The following is an 18,778-nucleotide window of genomic DNA, read 5'->3' on the forward strand; positions in this document are numbered from 1 at the left end:
GCCCCAGCCCATAAGTACATAAGCGCATAAGTATTGCCATACTGGGACAGACCAAAGGTCCATCAAGCCCAGCATCCTGTTTCCAACAGTGGCCAACCTAGGTCACAAATACCTGGCAAGATCCCCAAAAAAGTACAAAACATTTTATGATGCTTATCCCAGAAACAGTGGATTTTCCCCAAGTCCAATTTAATAATGGTCTATGGACTTCTCCTTTAGGAAGCCATCCAGACATTTTTTAAAACTCTGCTAAGCTAATTGCTTTTACCACATTTTCTAGCAACGAATTCCAGAGTTGAATTACACATTGAGTGAAGAAAAGTTTCTCCGATTCGTTTTAAATTTACTACTTTGTAGTTTCATCACATGCCCCCTAGTCCTAATATTTTTTGGAAATACTTCACGCTTAACGTCTACCCATTCCACTCCACTCATTATTTTATAGACCTCTATCATATCTCCCCTCAGCCGTCTTTTCTCCAAGCTGAAGAGCCCCAAACGTTTTAGCCTTTCCTCAGGGAAGTCGTCCCATCCCCTTTATCATTTTTGTCGCACTTCTCTGCACCTTTTCTAATTCCACTATAAGGGGCGTAATCAAAAGGGACGCCCAAGTTTTGCTGAGGATGTCCTGGCAAAACATCCCGATGGAGGGGCGGGGAAACCCGTATTATTGAAACAAGATGGGCGTCCATATTTCGTTTTGATAATACGGTCGGGATTGTCCAAATCTTGAAATTTAGGTCGTCCTTAGAGATGGTCGTCCCTAGATTTGGTCGTTTCTGATTTTCGGTGATAATGCAAACCAAGGATGCCCATCTCAGAAATGACCAAATGCAAGCCCTTTGGTCGTGGGAGGAGCCAGCATTCGTAGTGCACTGGTCTCCCTGACATGCCAGGAAACCAACCGGGCACCCTAGGGGCACAGCAGTGGACTTCAGAAATTGCTCCCAGGTACTTAGCTCCCTTACTTTGTGTGCTGAGCCCCTCACCCCCCCCCCCCAAACCCACTACCCACAACTGTACACCACTACCATAGCCCTTATGGGTGAAGAGGGCACCTAGATGTAGGTACAGTGGATTTCTGGTGGGTTTTGGAGGGCTCACATTTACCACCACAAGTGTAACAGGTAGGGGGGGGTGGGCCTGGATCCGCCTGTCTGAAGTGCACTGCACCCACTAAAACTGCTCCAGGGACCTGCATACTGCTGTAATGGACCTGAGTATGACATTTGAGGCTGGCATAGAGGCTGGAACAAAATATTTTTAAAGATTTCTTTTTGAGGATGGGAGGGGGTTAGTAGCCACTGGGGGAGTAAGGGGAGGTCATTCCCGATTCTCTCCGGTGGTCATCTGGTCAGTTTGGGCACCTTTTTGTGCCTTGGTCGTAAGAAAAACAAGACCAGGTAAAGTCGTCCAAGTGCTCGTCAGGGACGCCCTTTTTTTTCCATTATGGGTCGAGAACGTCCATGTGTTAGGCACACTCAAGTCCTGGCCATCCCTGTGACGGAAAGCAGTTGGGGACGTCCAAAATCGGCTTTCGATTATACCGATTTGGATGACCCTGTGAAAAGGACGCCCATCTTCCGATTTGTGTCGAAAGATGGGTGTTCTTCTCTTTCGAAAATAAGCCTGAATATCTTTTTTGAGATGCGGCGACCAGAATTGAACACAATATTTGAGGTGCGGTCGCACCATGGAGTGCAATAAAGGCATTATAACGTCCTCATTTTTGTTTTCCATTCCTTTCCTATTAATACCTAACATTCTATTTGCTTTCTTAGCCGCCGCAGCACACTGAGCAGAAGGTTTCAACGTATCATCGACAACGACACCTAGATCCCTTTCTTGGTCTGTGACTCCTAACGTGGAACCTTGCATGACGTAGCTATAATTCAGGTTCCTCTTTCCCACAAGCATCGCTTTGCACTTGCTCACATTAAACGTCATCTGCCATTTAGATGCCCAGTCTCCTAGTCTCGTAAGGTCCTCTTGTAATTTTTCACAATCCTCCCGCGATTTAACGACTTTGAATAACTTTTTGTCATCAGCAAATTTAATTACCTCACTAGTTACTCCCATCTCTAGGTCATTTATAAATATGTTAAAAAAAACAGTGGTCCCAGCACAGACCCCCTGGGGAACCCCACTAACTACCCTTCTCCATTGATAACACTGACAATTTAACCCTACTCTCTGTTTTCTATCTTTTAACACTTTTTTAACCCACAATAGGACACTACCTCTTATCCCATGACTCTCCAATTTCCTCTGGAGTCGTTCAGGAGGTACTTTGTCAAACGCCTTCTGAAAATCCAGATATACAACATCAACCAGTTCACCTTTATCCACATGTTTGTTTACCCCTTCAAAGAAATGTAATAGATTGGTGAGGCAAGATTTCCATTCACTAAATCCATGTTGGCTTTGTCTCATTAATCCATGCTTTTGAATATGCTTTCTACAGCCCCTTTGACATCACTTCCTGTTTCCACAGGGGAGTGGCAGAGGGAAGACGCAGGGGCTGATGCGGGTAGATTTAGGTGAAACACAGTCAGTATTCAGGAGGGGAAAACGATCTTTAAAGATAGGCTGTGGGGGAGGATGGCCTGAGAGGGGGCATGCCAATGGGGGGGGGGGGGAGGGGGGCACCAAACCAAAAGTTGAGTCAGGGCACCACAGTGCTTTGAGCCTGCTCTGATAGCATTGGTCCCGATATTCAAAGGATTTATGCTCCTAACTTTGACAGTTATGCTCCCAAATTGGCCTCTTTGAAAATTAAATATGGCTGAGTTCCTAAAAGTTTCTCTAAACTCCTAAATTTAGAGGCATAAAAAATTTCTGGTAACAGGATGGATTTAAGATGGAGGGAAAAGGTTATGAACTTAACATTAATTTTCAATACTAGGTTCATAAATTAGGCTCATGAATCTAAGCATATGAGTTGCAGGCCACATTTATAGGAGTAGATATTCAGCTGTCGGCTACATTCCCAGATATTCAATGGTGGGCCGTGTATGGGCACTGGTAGTGAATATCCAGGTTTATGCAGCTGTCTATCTCGTATATGGTTCAGTGCGATATTCAGCACTTAGGGCCAGGTTCTATATAAGGCACCTAAAATATCCACATGGTAATCATTTGCGCCTGTGTATTCTATAAGTGGCACCTAGATTTAGGCATGGTAGATAGAATATGTTTAGTTGATATTTCAACGCCTATAACTATACGCCTCCATTTACACCAACAAAAACATGCCGTAAATCCCTGCGTGTAGATTTAGGCACTGTAGGCCATATTCTATAATTATGGGCGTACATTTTGGAACACCCATGAAATGCCCATTTCCCCCGCCCATAGCCACACCCCTTTTGAACTGCGCACATTAGAATCGAGGCACAGTTCATTATAGAATACGCTTAGCGAGTTGTGCATGTAAATTCTAATTATTTCCAATTAGTGCTCATTATTGCTTGTTAAGTGCTGTTATCAATGCTGATGAGCTTGTTAAGCCAAATAAGTTTTGCGTGTTGTTATAGACTGGATTTCGGCACAGATCTCTAGGCATGCTATATGGAATCCAGGGGTTATTGTGTAAATGACCCCACAAAAATATAGGACTGTGTTTATGCGGGTCAATATGGCCGCATAACTTATGTGGTTAAGTGCTGAATATTGGTACTTAACTGCATGAGTGCCACCCCTGCCCCTGGACCACCTACAAAATATTCACTTTAGCGGTTTGTGGTGATATTCAGCTGCAGAAAATGGTTTTATGCTGCTGATTATCAGTGGATAACCCCACACAACTACTACTACTACAAATCATTTCTATAGCGCTACCAGTTGTACGCAGCACTTCACAATTGAACATGAAGAAAAGAGAGTCCCTGCTCAAAAGACCTTACAATCTAAATCAGGATAGACAGACAGGACAAATAAGGGATAAGGGAAGGACAGACAGATAGGACACATAGGGAAAAGGGACTATTGAAGAGAGGAAGACAAGATAAAGGTTATGAGCAGGTGACAGTTAGGAATTGAAAGCAGCATCAAACAGGTAGGCCTTTAGCCCGGATTTAAAGGCGGCCAGGGATGGAGCTTGATATAATGGCTCAGGAAATTTATTCCAGGCATAATGTGCGGCGAGATAAAAGGAACTGAGTCTGGAGTTAGCGATGGAGGAGAAGGGTGCAATTAGGAGAGATTTGCCTAGTGAATGGAGTTCCTGGGAAGGAGTGTAGGGAGAGATGAGGGTGGAGAGGTAATGAGGGGCAGCAGAGTGAATGCAATTATAGGTTAATAAGAGGAGCTTGAATTGTATACGGAAACGGATAGGGAGCCAGTGAAGTGACTTCAGAAGAGGGCTGATATGGGCATAGCGACTTTGGCGAAATATTAATCGTGCAGCAGAATTTTGAACAGGTTGAAGAGGAGAGAGATGGCTGAGTGGCAGTGGCGTTCCTGGACTCGATGGCACCCGGGGTGGAGCACCGATGCCCCCCCCAGGTGCAGCGCCCCCCCCCCCCCCCCCCGCTAGATGCGGCGAAATGACAGGAAGTAACCTGTTCCGGGGCAGAGGGAGCTGCAGCGAATGAACGAAGTTTAGCGAACTCGGAGGAGCAGGCGTGCGCCGTGGCACTCCCCAGCGGCGTGCACCCGGGGCGGACCGCCCCCACCGCCCCCCCCCCCTTGGTACGCTGCTGCTGAGTGAAAGACCTGTGAGAAGCAAGTTGCAGTAGTCCAAGCGAGAGGTGATGAGAGTGTGGATGAGGGTTCTGGTAGTGTGCTCAGAAAGGAGAGGGCACATTTAAGCCGTTTCTGGCTGGTTAAATCCCTTTGAATGTCAACCCCATAACTTTTAAGGTCATAAATTAAGATGAATTTTCAGCTAAAAACATAAGGCTCCAAAGTTTGGCTGAAATAGGTCACACATTTAGAAGCCTAACTTTAGAAGCTCAGCTTTTTTGGATATCAGACCCTGTATGTCCACAAAAATCTATATATTCTGTATGGTGAAAGCATGTAGTATAGGTAGATAACCTGGAATATTTCAAGAGAGCAGTACACATTTCAACTTTCAGTTACGTTCAAGGAGCACCTGAAGGGGAGGGAGACCCCAGCCTCACCACCAAGCTTCAGAGTTTCTGTGTGCATGGATGGGAGTTTTTCCGAGGAGCAACTACAGGGAATACCTCAGGTTTTGTTTCTTATTTCATGCAGAAGAAACTAGATTGCAACAAGTCAGTACTCACTATCCTAAACTGGACACCACTGTTGAGAAGTGAGAGTCTGTTCTGCAACATACTGTGTTGGTCTTCCAGATATCCAGAACCATCTACAAGCAAATTTTCCAAAGCTGCCTGTGCCATGTTGCACCAAACTGTTGCATCAAAAAGACAGGCATGAAGATGATGCATGAAAGGCCATATAGAGTGGCCTACCTGTAATGGCATTTATGCCTGTAAGGACCTTAGCAAGTACAGGCATTGCCTAGGGGTTTGCACAGCAGAAGAGAGCCCTATTCCTCTCTTTTGGGATACACCCCACCCCACCCCTGACCAAACCTGACTAAATCCCCCTCTCCCGATATTTAAATAAAAGTTTCTGGTGTATAGCAGTACACCCACCCCCACCCTTGACCAAATCTGGCCTAACGCCTTCCCAATATTAAACAAAAAAAAATCATTGGTGTCTAGCAATACACTCCCCCCCACCCTGACAACACCTGACCCAATACATCCCCCCAATATTTTAAAAAAAGTGTCTAGTACAGTGGTTCCCACACCTGATCCTGGAGGCACCCTAGCCAGTCAGATTTTTGGGATATCCAGAATGAATATTTATGAGAGAGACATGCATGCATGCAAATATCTCTCATGAATATTCATTGTGGATATCCCAAAAACCTGACTGGCTGGGGTGCCTCCAGGACCAGGTTTGGGAATCATTAGTCTAGTGTAAGTGAACACCGGCAACAGAGATAGAATGGGATGGGAGGGTGAGTAAAGAAAGGTGAACAGAGACTTGGCATAAGGGAGAGAAAAGGATACAATTCAAGCTCCTCCTCCTTACCTACAAGTGCACTCAGTCTGCGGCTCCTCACTACCTCTCCACCCTCATCTCCCCCTATGTTCCCGCCCGTAACCTCCGCTCACAGGACAAAGCCCTTCTCTCAGTACCCTTCTCCACCACTGCCAACTCCAGGCTCCGCTCATTCTGCCTTGCTTCACCCTATGCCTGGAACAATCTTCCTTTACCCATACGCCATGCCCCCTCTCTACCCATCTTCAAATCTCTGCTTAAAACTCACCTCTTCAATGCTGCCTTCGGCGCCTAACCGCTCGAGAAATATAAAATGCCCCAATCTATCCACCCTATCAGATTAACTGTTCACTCGTCCTCTAGATTGTTCACTTGTCTTTAGTTTGTTCTCTTGTCTTTTAGATTGTAAGCTCTTTGAGCAAGGACTGTCCTTCTATGTTTAAATTGTACAGTGCTGTGTAACCCTAGTAGCGCTTTAGAAATGTTAATTAGTAGTAGTAATTAGTAGTAGTATGACATTAGCACATGAGTGAGGGAAAAGAGACCTATAGCTAGAATATGGAGAACTGTGGAAGAATATCAACCCCTTCCAAGATAGTCTGAGGATGCGCCATGCACTCAATGAAATGAGAGCCTCCCTCTCCCAGTGGCCTATGGCCTCTGTATTGTTAAGGATCAAATCTGCGGGGTGGCTTGGGTACCCTACCAGGAAATGCCCGAACATGATTCCACTGGAAGCAGTCAGTCCTCTGGCATTACTGCAGCATCACAAGAAACTGAGGGGCTTGAGTATTCTGTTGAAGAACTTATTTAGAGGAATTTTTGTTTGTTTTAACAAAGACTCTCTTTGCCCTTGTTTATGTATTGAGAGCACATGGTATAGTGGATTTCTTGAGCTACTTGCAAAGAAAGAGCTCAAAGGCTTCTCTAGCAATCTGAGGAGGAATGGCTGTGAAAGGCAACTCAGTGAACCATGACACAATTTTCTCTCTCAGACTGGTTTACAGGTGAGAGGTTGGATGGCCCAGCTTTTTCCCATAATGAACACAAGACAGATGAAAGTATTGCTGTGATGACTCTTCTCTCACCTGCACATGTTTCTTCTATGCAGGTGAATAGAATCAATCCACCACCATCGGAAACACATTCAAACAGTGTGACCCAATGTGCATCCCACGCTGCCTCACAGACGGAGGCACTTGAAAGCAAATACTCTGTGTATTGTTCTACTGCTACCCAGCATTCATTCAGTGATTGACTTGAGACCCATAATGAAAATAAATAAGGTGTTTTTCTTCTTCTGAAAGACCGGGAGAGCTGAGCAATGAGTTGGATTGCGTATCCCAAGAACTCCAATGAAATCTGGCAATCATGCAGTGCCAGATGTTGGAAAGATGTGACTTTTACTGCTGGGGGAATTCTACCCAATTGCAGAATGCAGGAGTTTACACAGGGACTGAGGTAGCAGTATCAGGCCTTTGGAGTCTAAAGAAAAGAGGCTAACACTGTGGGTGTCTGGTGAGCAGTGACTGATACACGCTGCTCGTGCTAGCCCCACAGCCTTTCCTCTGATTCTTCTTGTTTCCACATACACGGGAGTGCATCAGAGGAAAGGCTGCGGGGACAACGCAAGCACTGTGCATCAGTCGCTGCTCGCTGCCAGAGAAGATCTCCTATTTAAAGATGTGGGAGGGAGAATTGTTGTGAGTTTTTGGCTGGCGGGGCTTGGGGATCCCCCCATCATAGATGTGCTGCTTCTAGAAGAGCCTGAGCTCAAAGTGGGTGGGCCTGGTCCCATCCAGGATCACCTGTGGCTATACCACTGGTCTGGGATGAAAAGCCAAAGAGAGGAGGCAGCTGCTGCAGATGTGGTATCTGTGAGGGACAAGGAAAGGAAGCAACTGGTGCTCATAAAAAGTTACAGTGTCTGCCCAAGTGACTAGAACAGAGATAGTGAGGAACGACAGAACTGATGAGCTGAAGAAAGGGGCTAGGAGAAAGAGCTGGGGAGGGGAGTGGGGTAAAGTCTTGGATAGTGGGAAGGAGGAGAGAACTTGGTGATAGAAAGTTGGAGGGGAAAAGAGAGGGGAGATGAGTTGACCCTAGGAAGAGCAGGAAGTAGAGAGCAAATAGGAAGACTGTTGAGAGGAGGAGGGAGAGAAAAGCTGGGGGATGGGTACAAGCCAAAGAAAGGAGAGAGAGCTAGGGAGGGTTGAGCCTGGGGCAGGGTCCAGGGCTTATGATAGGGGAATTCTGCACAAAGGTTTCAAAATGATGCATCTTTGAGTAATAATATTTTTCTGTATTGCCTTATAAGTTTTTACTTACAAAAAATGATTATATTATTTGAACAAACAGACTGCATAATTTTAAGATATTGTGCACAGTATTTTGAATTTTTCAATGTTTTGACACAGAAATCCCCCTGGAGTAAAATTTGCTTCGAGCTATGTAGCTCAATTAAGAGGAACCCATTTGCTCATGCAGTTCCAATTGCAGAATGACTGTCATGGTTATACTGATTGCTCAGTGAGCAGACCACAACATTTTGCCAGGACCAGATTTAAAATGTTGGGAAAGGATTCAAGGAGATGAGAGAGTTAATATTATGAGGGGGGACCCAAATCTTCACCTCCCATCCTGTTAGTTTGTCCTCATAATCTCCTCTCCATCCCTGTTCCCCTGCCCATGACAGCAACAGAAGGAAACCTGTTACTAAGGAAACCTATGTGAGTTGTGGTCCATCACCGAGCCTGAATGCATGCCAGCTCACAGTGCCCAAATTGATTTTTCTTTCTGTCACTGCCACTGAATACAGAATAGCATGGTAGCATGGCGCCTTTCAGATTTCACGCTGTGAGGAGTTGTCTGTGTTAAAATCTGGGTCTACCTTTAGCAGCTGGTATTATTGGGGGATTGAAACACAGGGGATGTTCACGACTTGTAGAATGTTGCTTTGTAAACTTTCTACCAGAAAAGAATTTTAGTTTGGCCTAAGAAAGTCATTCTTTTGAAACTTCTGTTGATTTCCAGTAGTTTGGAAGGACCCTGCAGAGGGTTTCAACAAGGCCACCCAATGTAGGCCTGAGAAGATATATCACGCAAGCTCCATTGGACCTCTGAGGGGTATTTAGGGCTTTTCACTTGCTCCAAACATAAATATTTAGAATGTTATTTGCTTAATATTGAAAGCTTGCTGGGTCTGGCCTTTCTTGTTTGAGATATCATGTCTGGATATTCCCCCCTCTTGATGCCATGCTTTTTAATCAACTAATGCTTTTGTTTTACTGGTTTCAGCAAGGACCTGAACTGGTCCAGCAGAGTGAGCTTCTCCAGTGGCCCAGCTAGTGCTTTGCAAATGATTACTTTGCTACACAGTGAGCAGAGACACAATACATTCCTGAGTAGAATGGCTAAACATAGACTGGCTGGTTTTCAAAGCGATTTAAGCTCTTAAATCGCTTTCCGCAGCCTAACTGGGAGTATTCAATGGTACTTAACCAGAGAGTGCCGATAAATATCCCCACAGACCGTCCAGCCAAACAGTGGGCAGGTCAGGGGTGGCACTTTGGAGGAACCCAGGGCTATGCAGATGCCGGCACCCACATAGCTAAGCGGCCTATAACTTTTATTTTTAAACTGGACCCCCGAGCCCCCTCTTTCCCTCCCCACCCCCAACAAAGTTCCCTCCTCTGAAACCATTAACAACTAGAAGACTTAACACCCTTCTGCCCTTTTGGAACAGTCCCCACCTCCAACCCCCCCAACTATCCAGATAGGCCTCCCTCCCCCGGGCCTACCTGTATACCTGGTGGTCCAGCGATGGTCATTGGTGGGCAAGAGTGCAGCCCCCTCACTCCTGCCCCTTGCAACGCCCTTCCAAAATGGCTGTCGCAACATCTTGTGGTAGAGAGGGTCTACCTTAATGGCTGGGGGTGGGGGGAGCATTGGGCCTTCTTGCTGTCTGTGGGCTGGGGGTAGGGGGCTTTGTCAGAGGGGACCCCAGAAAGAGCTCATAGGGGCTCAAATTTTAAAAAACATTATGTGGATCCCAGTCCAATATTCAGCCGGGGCCCATATAACTCATGGCCGGGCCCGCATAAGCTCTGGTGCCCAGCCTGCCCTCATTTAGTCCCAGTATTCAGTGCCAGTGCCTGGACATGGCCTGGCACTGAATATTGGGGGCTAATATAGCCAGCGACAATCAATGTTAAAAAAAAACACTGTCACGGCTGAATATTGGGGAGAGATTGGCCATTTATTCTTTCAAAAAGTACAGAGACTAGGGGGTGCACCATGAACTTACTAAGTAGTGCATTTAAAACAAACCTGAGAAAATATTGTTTTCACTCAATGTAGAATTAAGCTCTGGAACTGGCTGCCAGTTAATCTGGTAAAAGCAGCTAATGTAGCTAGACTAAAAAAAATATTTGGGCAAATTCCTGGAGGAAAAGTCCATAACTGTTATTAAAGTGGACCTGGGAAAGACCATTGCCTATTCCCAGGGCTAAGCAGCGTAGTACAGTATCTAGCCACTTTTGGGATCCTACCAGGTACTTGTGACCTAGATTAGCCACCGTTGGAAGCAGGATACTAGACTAGATGGACCTTTGGTTTGACCCAGTGTGGCAACTCTTATTTTCCTATGCTGAAACAGAGAAGCCCCTTTGCTTGCATTATTTCAAACTGCTTTCTCAAGCTTTGCAGATTCCAGTCATAGTTCTGATTGTCAAGGACTGAATCTTCTAGCTTTATCCATTATGTAAAGATGGCACATAAAGTTGTTCTCTGTCTTACATGTTTTCCTTTGGGTAGTAAATATGAAGGTTAACAGTTTGGTGGGAATTACAAGTTACAGCCTGTAACTTGATTTATAAATTTTCAGTTTGATTCTCGAACCTGTGGTCCTATGGTTATTGTGATCTATTTTCTTCCCTTTTTTCTCTTTAAAAAGAAATGCATGCATGAAATTACTGTGAAGAACAAGTAAGTGGTGGCAGCAGAAACGGCAATCATCCATGGCCTTTTACCACATGAACATAAGTCACACTATCAGAAGCAGGAGAAGACGCCTTTCTCTTCTTGATTATTATAAAACAGGGTGTAGGAGATGGGGGGGGGGGGGTATTTTGGAGGCCATGAATGTGATCAGGAGAGCTTTAAAGGTAAAACAGGTATGCGGATCCCAGCCGATAGTTAACTGAGGCCACATAACTGTCTTATGCGGGCCCCGGCGGAATATCGGCTGGGACCTGCATAGCTCCTGAAAACCATCCCCACCAAATTTAGCCCACAATATTCAGTGCTGGTGTCCGGAGATGGCCTGTCACTGAATATTGGGGGCTAATCTAGCCAGCAACAGTAAGCATTTTTTTAAAAACCTGACCGCCACTGGCTAAATATCAGGAGGAGTTGCTTAGTGCGTAAGTTTGTTTACTCTTTCCCAAAATACTAGGACTAGGGGGGCACGCAATGAAGTTACAAAGTAGTAAATTTAAAATTAATCGTAGAAAATATTTCTTCACTCAGCTTGTAATTAAACTCTAGAATTTGTTGCCAGAGAATGTGGTAAAAGCAGTTAGCTTAGCAGGGTTAAAAAAAAGTTTGGATAGCTTCCTAAAAGAAAAGTCCCTAAGCCATTATTAAAATGGACTTGGGAAATCCACTACTTATTTCTGGGATAAGCAGAATAAAATGCATTGTACTGTTTTTGGATCTTGCCAGGTACTTGTGACCTGGATTGGCCACTGTTAGAAACAGGATACTGGGCTTGATGGACCTTTGGTCTGTCCCAGTATGGCAACATTTATGTAGCTCTTTGAGCATGGACTGTCTTTCTTCTATGTTTGTGCAGCGCTGCGTACGCCTTGTAGCGCTATAGAAATGCTAAATAATAGTAGTAGTAGTAGTAGTTTGTAAGGTTGAGGAGGGGGCGTACTCATGGGAGGAGAATGGATATATTATGGGCTTTCCACCTAGCGATACACCCAGCTTATAGAATATTATCAATTGCGCATATTGTAAGGCAAACATAGGTACGGCAACTAACGCCTGCCATTGACCTGACATAAGCTGTTACATCTACGTTTCAATGTGCCAAAGTGGCTTTCCGCTATTATTCTATAATGGGTTAGGCGTGCCTTAACGCTGTTATCAAATTACCACAAAGCATGCCCCTTTGTGGTGCTTTAATTTAAGCGCTATTGCCCCCATAGTGCAGCCTATCTGGGAAATTTCATACCTGCAAAAATACTGTTTCATGTCGAAAATAAATGATAGGGTTAGATTCCAGTCTGTTCTGGCTTTCATTCTGTGCGCAACTTTCTGAAAACGAATGACTGGACACTTGTCCTTAGCAAAGAAAAGACAAATGTCTAGACTCTCCTGCCCTCTGGCTTTATGGCCAGTGAAGCAAAGAATATGTAATTTCAGAAGCAAAAAGAAGATATTGCCTGCCAGCCCAGTGCAGCTGTGAACCTCTGCACTGCTGTGTGTGTATAAAGCACTTGTGTTCTGAGTTTCCTTGGCCAGAACAGTGAATTCCAGGTCTTTCCTGCAGGCAGCATTATCGTGCCTTGCCTTCAAAAGGATCCAGCACTTCCTATCTCAGAAAAATATCTGACATTTAAAGGCACGGTTTGAGTTCATGCTTTTAAGCATAAGCACTTTCTTACTCCACTGATTCAGTGTTAGCTTAAGTTGTTCATGTTTTGGTGCATTGTGCGACGTGAGCCGCATTCCTAGCAGTTCTCAGTGTGGCAAAAAATACAAATGGATTTAGCCAGCTGAGTTTATACCCACAGATGTACAAAGCACCTGAGTGACCTGCCATCAAGTGGACAGAGGGAAGCAGAGGAGAAGCTGAGAGAGCACAGCTTTTATTTAGATTGAGTGCACAGACTCAACGCTAGAGCGAGCTCATTTAAATTACATTGGAATTTTTATTGTTCAGCTCTTTCTGGGCTTTTGACTGAAACTATAACAAAGAAACGAAATACTTTGAAAAGAAAAAGCTAATTAAATGGGTTGTGAGTGGAGTGGCAGTGCTGTATTTGTATCTTGGGGGCTGACCCCATGTTTAGGCACTGAAGGCTAGATTCTATATATGGTGTCTAAAAAGTCAGCGCTGAAAAAAGTGCTATTCTGTAAGCTGCGCTTAAAGTTAGGCGCAGTTTATAGAATAGTGCTTAAACCTGGGAATTGTGCCTATTTTTAAGAGTGACCATTTGTAGAAACTGAAATGTGGTGCAAAGGATGCGTCTCAATTCGGCGCATATCCCCTTATTCTATAACAACATGCGCAAATTCCACCCATGATCCTCCCATTTCTGCATCCCTTTTTTTATTCACATATAAAATTTAGGCATGGATCCTGCGCCTAAATTTACATGTGCAAGTTCCATTTAAATCTAATTAGTGCCAATAATTGCTTGTTAAAATTCTAATTATTTGCACTAATTAGCTCCTTATTCAATTAAATTGTATGCACAAATTGGGCACATGCTCAAATTTGCACACACAATTTTTGGCAGCTTTCATAGAGTTAGGGGGCAAGTCTAGAATTTGGCACCTGCATTTAGGCAAGTTGGTGCTGCACGCTAAGTGCCAATTCTATAATAGCATCTGTGCGTCAAGTTGGCATTATAGAATGCTAGCATAAGCCTGAATTTAACCATTTATGCCAGGTTAATGGCAGGCAAAAATAGGTTGTGCCTAATGTACTATGGGCGAGATTCTATATATGGTGCCTAAAAAATCAGCGCGGTAAACATTTCCTACTAAGTGTATTCTATAAACGGCGCCTAGATTTAGGCGCTGCATATAAACTATGCTTAGTTGATATTCCAGCGCCTAAAACTATGTGCGTCCATTTACACCAATGAAAATGTGGCATAAATCCCTGTACGTAAATTTATATGCACTGGGCCATATTCTATAATTAAGTGTGTAAATTTTGGAACACCTACTAAACACCCATTTTAACACCCGCAGCCATGCTCCTTTTGAACTGTATACATTAGAATGTAGGCACAGTTCATTACAGAATACGCTTAGCGAGTTGTGTGTGTAAATTCTAATTTTTGCCAATTAGTGCTCATTATTGCTTGTTAAGTTCTGTTATCAATGCTGATTAGCTTGTTAAACCAATTAAGTTACACACACAGTTACAAAATATGCCTAGATTTCCACACAGATCTCTAGGCAGCGCTGCGTACGTCTAGTAGCGCTGTAGAAATGATAAGTAGTAGTAGTAGTAGTAGGAGTGGTATATAGAATCTGACAGTATGCAAAATGTGTAACATATAGTTGCTACAAATGACGACGTAATATGTTCTTAATATTGGAGGAAAAGCATCAAATAAACGTTGAGACACTCCTTTGTTAATATGTTAATCAACTATAGGGAGGCCCACACATTCATCACCGGCTGAAAACCCCCCTATCTTTATTATCACAAACTGTTCAAAAAATCTCTTAAATTTGAATATGAATGAAAGTATACCCAGCACTGAAAATCCCAGTTTGTGAACACCATGGACCCTGATACAGGAGTCGAAACCTTGGCTAAAGTTGGGCCGTGGTTAGTGGTTAGAGATTCAGCAGACTACTGGGTGACTGGAAAGATAAGTCTCTTTTCATATTCAAATTTAAGAGATTTTTTGAACAGTTTGTGATAATAAAGATAGGGGGGTTTTCAGCCGGTGATGAATGTGTGGGCCTCCCTAAAGTTGATTAACATATTAACAAAGGAGTGTCCCTACGTTTTTTTGAGGCTTTTCTTCCAATATTAAGAACATATTACATCGTCATTTGTAGATATCTTTTATTTTGATTGGTTGATGAACAAACTGATACTCTACAAGCTTCAGAGTGTTATTTAGATTAACATATAGTTGCACCATACGATTGTTGGGATGAGCGTACAGATTCGACCATGTAACACCTCTGTACTTACACTATCATTGGTTGCTGGTACATTTTAGGGTCTTATTCAAGTGGCTGGTCTTGACCCATAGGGTCTGGATCTGAGCATAGACTGGTTATGCCTGCTCTGTCTAGGGCTCATTGGGCGTCCAAAAGGTCAGGTGTCGTGTTCTCTCTCCCTACCTTGTGGAACACCCTTGGGTAAGGCTGGAAGGATCACTAAGGTGGTTACTTAAAGCACACTTTCTTTCTGTGGCATTTGCAACATCTATCCCAGAGGATTAGCAATTCAAGGGTCTAGGTACCTATTGCCTATTTTTCCTTTTTGGGTTTATTCATTTTAGGTGTGTATAGTTTGGAATGTGTGGGCTTTCCTCTATATTTTTGAGATCTTTTCTAATGTTCTTAATTTTTTTATTGTTCATTGTTGTGTTCTTTTTTTAAGCCAAACAATATAGAAAATTTGATAAACCGTAACTGTATTCTATAGATTATGTGCATACACTGGAGACACGGCCTTGCTCCGCCTACACATATACCCCTTTGCAGTTAAATGTTGTAGTGCTTAGGCGTGAGTTTATAGAATGGTGACTAGTGCACTTGCTGTGCATCTGTCAGTTTTGGGGCCTCTGATGTGCCTAAGTGGGGTGTAAGTGTAGGTGCCAAGTTAAAGAATTGCTCTTTTATTGCTCCCGTTGTCTATGCTTGAGTTGAGAGGATGTATTTGCTTGTTTGGGAGGTGCAGACTTTCCAGCTGAACTTTAATTGGAAGTGGGGGTTTCATACTTGAGGTCAATTTTTTTTCTGCAGCCAGTCACACAGTGTAATAAGAAAACAGAGCTGGGATTAGCTTTTTCAGCATCTAGGGTACCCCTTCTCTCAGTTACCAGCGGCTTACAGCTGTCCTTCTGGGGAGTAGCAGCTACAGCACAGCACCCTTCTCCTTCTTTCCTCTCCTGCCCAGCATACCCCTCTCTCTTTCCCCTTGCCCAGAATTCCCTTGCCACATCCCTTCCACTCCTTCCCCTGCATGACCCTCTTTTTCTCCAACCACTGCTTGCCCTTTATTTTCCTTTTTCTCCTCCCCCCCCAGCTCCCTGCCGTTTCTCCTTTTTAAACCCACTCTATTCTCTCTGTCCCCCTTTCTCTCCCCTCACGCCATAGGTGTAGTTTAGGGCAGACACGAAGAGGTAGCATCTCCCTCCAAATGTTGCAAGTGCTAATACTGAAATGGTCCAGCTCCCCTCACCGCCACCAATATGTTTTTCTTACTCTTTGCCCACCAGTTAAGCAAATTACATTCATGCCTTGCCCTTCATCACCCCCCTCCAGCTTTTGACCAGCAGCATCCCTCCTCTCATCCATCCATCAGCTTCCCTCCTTTCTCCTCCTTAACTTTGCCCAGCAGCAGTAGCCTCCTCACTGCCCCAGTTCCTGCTGAGAAGGCCCATGCTGTACCTCAAATGCCCTGGCTCAGCAATATTAGCCCCCGCTCCAGGGGTGTAGTCATGAGTGGGCCTGGGTCAATTGAGCCCCTCTACTTTTACCTGAGATCCCCATGCCCCGCCAGCTACAGAAATCTCTGCTTAATTTTTATTCTGTCTTGTAAACCACTTGGATTGCTTTTGCCTAGTAGTATATCAAATAAAGATGATACTGTTAACCAAATCTGCCTTTGGGCTCCCTTTTTACTCACTGCCACCTTCTTAGACCCCAGCAGGCTCCTCAAATTCCTCTTCCTCATTAATCTGGCTCTGCCAGTCCATTGTTGCAGTTTTCCTCTTCTGCATCTGCTTGCAGGAAAGCAGCCACACTGCAAGCATGCCTCTACTATTGTCTAGTGGATGCAGGGTAATGCAAGCTTGGCATGGTGTCTTCCTCCTTTGGCATATGCAGACTGGCACAATGCAGTGCAAAAACGCTTGCATTGTGGGCAGGACCAGTGCAAAATTATTAGGCTTACTTATTCAGTAATTTCTAGCTTTGTCCTGGGGAGACTCCCAGCCACTCAAGTTTTTGGGGATCTTCACAATGAATATGATTGAGGTCTACAAAATCGTGAGTGGTGTAGAACAAGTAGAAGTAAATCAATTTTTTTCTCATTCCAAAAGTACAAAGATTAGGGGACACTCAAGGAAGTTACATGGAAATAGTTTTAAAACAAATAGGAGGAAAAATCTTTTCACTCAACAAATAATTATTCTCTGGAACTCTTTGCCGGAGGATGTGGTAACAGCGGTTAGCATATCTAGGTTTAAAAAAGGTTTGGACAAATTCCTGGAGGAAAAGTCTATAGCCTGCTATTGAGACAGACATGGGAAGCAACTGCTTGCCCTCGGATTTGTAGTATGGAGTGTTGCCACAATTTGGGTTTCTGCTGGGTACTTGTGAATTGGTTTGGCCACTGTTTGGAAAACAGGATACTGGGCTAGATGGACCATTGGTCTGACCCAATATGGCTACTCTTATGTTCTTATAATATGGATGATTGAGATTTGCATGCACTGCATTCTCTTATCTGAAAAACTGCAACAAGGCCATTATGATTTCTGAATTATATCAATTTCTTTTGTTATTTTTTCACTTTAAAGTGTCAAATTTAAGCAAGTAAAGAAAGAAATTAGTGACTCAACAGGATTTCAATGTTTCAAGATGCTGTAACTAGGGTATCAGAAATCCTATGGTGGCTACTAAAACAAAGTAGCCACTATTTTGATAGTTTCCAACCATATGTCCACAACATTTTAAATGTGTTCCTACTGTAAATTTGATGGCTATGGTGAGTACCTAACACAAAAACTGATCTATTTTCATCTCTTTCTCCTTTTCATCCTCCCAGCTTAGACATCACACCCAGGTTGCTTTGAGGAACCCTGAGTTCTGGAAGGGTGGTTCCTCTGAGATGCACTATAAGCACAGCCCTTTAGCAGTCAAGAGCAACCATAGTAGTGGCAACTACAGTACCTCCATGCTTTATCCGTCCATTTCTGTAGCACACCTAGGTCCAACAGACTGGGAAGTCCATCCTGGTCATGAAAAGTGACTTTGCTATTTTTCAGCAATAGTTGGTTACCTAGTCTGGAAACAAAGCAGGGTTACAGTTTTCAGCATGCTGTATCTAGCCAGTACCTATGGAATTTCAGTAATACATGAAGGATCGTAACCTTGCAGAGAAGGGCGACGAAAATGATAAAGGGGATGGGACAACTTCCCTATGAGGAAAGGCTAAAGCAGCTAGGGCTCTTCAGCTTGTAGAAAAGGCGGCTGAGGGGAGATATGATAGAGGTCTATAAAATAATGAGTGGAGTTGAACGGGTAGATGTGAAGCGTCTGTTCGTGCTTTCCAAAAAGACTAGGACTAGGGGGCATGCGATGAAGCTACAATGTAGTAAATTTAAAACGAATCGGAGAAAATGTTTCTTCACTCAACGTGTAATTAAACTCTGGAATTCGTTGCCAGAGAATGTGGTAAAGGCGGTTAGCTTAGCGGAGTTTAGAAAAGGTTTGGACGGCTTCCTAAAGGAAAAGTCCATAGACCATTATTAAATGGACTTGGGAAAAATCCACTATTCCTGGGATAAGCAGTATAAAATGTTTTGTACTTTTTTGGGATCTTGCCAGGTATTTGTGGTCTGGATTGGCCACTGTTGGAAACAGGATGCTGGGCTTGATGGACCTTTGGTCTTTCCCAGTATAGCAATACTTATATTTGTACTTATATATTCTGTTTGGACACAGGGAGCAGATATAGTGATCATAGCCAATCACATATAGGGCACAAGTAGGGTTCAGATTATATCTAGCTTTATTG

General features: G+C 43.9%; 1 protein-coding gene across 2 annotated transcripts in view; it reads left to right on the forward strand.

Annotated features, from left to right (window-relative positions):
* Window positions 1-18,778, forward strand: part of PCDH19 (protocadherin 19) — a 259,262-nt gene that overhangs the window by 239,215 nt on the left and 1,269 nt on the right. The gene's annotated exons all lie outside the window — the stretch shown is intronic.

The sequence above is a fragment of the Microcaecilia unicolor genome, chromosome 7, assembly GCF_901765095.1.
Source record: "Microcaecilia unicolor chromosome 7, aMicUni1.1, whole genome shotgun sequence".
NCBI lineage: Eukaryota > Metazoa > Chordata > Amphibia > Gymnophiona > Siphonopidae > Microcaecilia > Microcaecilia unicolor.